Raw genomic sequence first — 3,364 nt, forward strand, 5'->3', positions numbered from 1 at the left:
TGCCGAACCGCTAAGTGATGGGGACATAAACACACCAGCATCAGTTGTCAAGCAATGCTAGGGGGACAAACACAGACACACAAACACAGACACAAACACAGACACACAAACACATATACATATATATATACATATATACGACGGGCTTCTTTCAGTTTCCGTCTACCAAATCCACTCACAAGGCTTTGGTCGGCCCGAGGCTATAGTAGAAGACACTTGCCCAAGGTGCCAAGCAGTGGGACTGAACCCGGAACCATGTGCTTGGTAGCAAGCTACTTACCACACAGCCACTCTGTTAATCTAATGTTTGGTAAATGTTTTATGTGCACTGTAGTTTGTTTTGAGTAATTCCATAAAACATAAGATTCTTTTAAGAGAAAAATTAATGCTTTAGAAATTATTGGATTGTCACTCTTCATTCACTAAATGAAAGTTTTCCTCTTCCAAATGAGTCATCTCTGACGAACTGGTTACTCAACCTGACAGATATAGCTGCCAAATTTCTATTCAGTTATATTCTAAACAAAAATCAAGAGAAAGGGATTTTAAGAACCTTCCTCTTGAAGAATTTCAATTTTGTATATAAGCACAAAATTAATAGCTGGGTAATAAAGGCCACACTACAAAGAAAAAGTCTTAAAACTTACAAATAGCATGTAGGTGTCCTCTGAAATGTATTAGTGAACGTTTTTTCCCCCTCTTTATTAATTAATCCAAAGAGAGAAGAGAATTAGAATTCATATAATTCTTCTTTCTTTGCCATAGTCTTAGGCATGTTTAAAGAGATCAAACTATCTTCATTTTATTAAACACAGAAATTTGTTTTGTCTTATTTCCATCTTACATCCTCCTTCCATGACTCACCTATGAGAAACACTACTGTTATCACCATCATTCATGCTTCTAGGAATACTAATCACACAGTATAAGACCCACATTCACCTTTAATCAAAAAGTTGTCTTGTATGTATCTAATGCATTACTAACTTACATATTGTGGAAGCTCTAGGATGGAAATGCATATCAAACAATGCAAGAACGTCCTCTATTTGAAACCAAAAAAACATTTTATATAATACTACCATTATAATATATATATATATTATATTCCTTGCGTATTGTTATTCTTTTATTATTTTAATTCTTTCAGTCATTTGACTGTGGCCATGCTGGAGCACTGACTTTAGTCAAACAAATTCAGCTCAGGACTCATTCTTCATAAGCCTAGTACTTATTCTATCAGTCTTTTTTTTGCCTAACTGCTAATTTACAGGGATGTAAACACATTGTTGTCAGGTAACGGTGGGAGGAAACACACACACACACACACACACACATATGATAGTTCATAAATAAGTCATACCCAATGACTGGTGTAGCAGCACCATAGTCTACTGCTACAAAGGTAAAGGAGATGCTTTAGATAGAAATAACTACAGGGGTGTCAAATTTTTGGATCAGGTGATGAAAGTTACAGAGAGGGTCATAGCCCAACTAATTAGGGAGAGAGTTAGCCTAGATGAGATGCAGTTTGGTTTTGTACCTAGCAGAAGCACCACTGATACTATATTTCTGATATGAAGTAATATTATTTATATTTCAAACACACCTTTTATAATATTACTTCATATCTATAAAAAATTACCATTCGATAAATTATATAAATTCTAAATTTTATATCTCTGAAGAGCAGAAGAGTTATCTATAAATGCTTATCAATATAGGATTCCATTATTAGGACAGCGCTTCTGTGAAGCGATCGTAAGATAATTTAAAACCTAATTCAAAATTTTTAAACTGACATATTTAATTATTATTATATTATATATTTACATTATACATATTTACATATATTTTTACATATAGTTTTAATACAACAATTACTCCACACATGTACATATCTTTCTGATGAATTTTCCAATACTGATTTCCTGATATTAATAATAATCTTATCTATAAAAGGCAGATTTTTCTCTCTCTCTGTGTGTGTGTGTGTATGTTTAAAATTCACACATTTACACAATTCCAAATTTCTTGGATTAAAGAATCGGAATTAATATTCTAAATACAGTTTGTTAGGTCACAGCGTCATTTTTCCAGTCAAAATAACTCCCAATTACGAATAAAATCCATAAAACTACACAAATTAACATTTTTCCCCCTAATAAAATCTAATTTCCTCTTTCTACTACCTATACAAATCCTTTCAACTCCTACTTTCTCTTATGAACCTTTACGAACGATCCAACAACAAATACAAAATGAAAGGAAGGAGAAACACTGACAGTAAAAGAAAACTATTTCAGTATCAAAACTGAAACAATCACATTTCGATACTGTAATGACAGATACTTTTACTTTGATGGTTTCAGTTTCATACTGAGACTACTACAGTGAAACTATACTCTCACATATATACAGGCATACATATATATATATATACATACATACATGCATATATATATCTCCACAAATGTATCCATATACATGTATATCTCCTCTCAAACAATCTACTTAACTCTTTCTACCTCTCTTACAAATCGTTTCAAGTGCTACTTTCTCTTATGAACGTTTACGAACGATCCAAGAAAAAAGACAAAGAAACGAAGGAAAAAGAGTGAGAGTCAAATAAACAGACATACTACCAATCATACGTAAATACACACATATATCTACACATATATATGTACCTATGATTACCAATGACCTCATTCTAATCGGCGGGAATTGTAAGTTATTTCTAACTTCGTCCTTCACCATGATAACAAAAAAAAAAATAGCCACACATCTTTTTCAAATACGATCGACAAACATTTATTCCCTACAAACTGATTTAAAAAAAAATCTTTTCGTAAATCTTGAGATTAACACCTGCATGATTTTGTTCGTAACCTTAACCCTAACCCTGACCCTAAGACCCTAACCCTAACACTGTAGTGAAAATCGTACGGGTGTTAATCTGAAAATTTACCAAACTTTTTAAAAACACTTTTACTTACTAACATTTTCTTATTTAGTGTGTGTGTGTGTTGCCCTTATATATATACACTTAAGACTTAGTTGTGGGTTGGGACTTTGATCGGCAGAGGTCATTATTATTATTATTATTGAGTGAGAGAGCAGTGCATGCCATCAAAGTGACACTGGGGTAAAATATACGAAGCCCATTATACCCATCATGACTACCCGTCTGATAAGGGTGCACCAGGCACATGTATCACAACCATATGTACGCGACATGGTGATCTCATATCAAGATAAACAGCGCATGACCTCGCAGGTGGGGCCCAGTTAGAATTTTCTTCAGGTCGAGTAACCCATCCCACTCAAAAGGTCCCTGAATAAGGTTTGTTTAAGGATGTTG

The sequence above is a fragment of the Octopus bimaculoides genome, chromosome 11 (assembly GCF_001194135.2).
Source record: "Octopus bimaculoides isolate UCB-OBI-ISO-001 chromosome 11, ASM119413v2, whole genome shotgun sequence".
Lineage (NCBI taxonomy): Eukaryota > Metazoa > Mollusca > Cephalopoda > Octopoda > Octopodidae > Octopus > Octopus bimaculoides.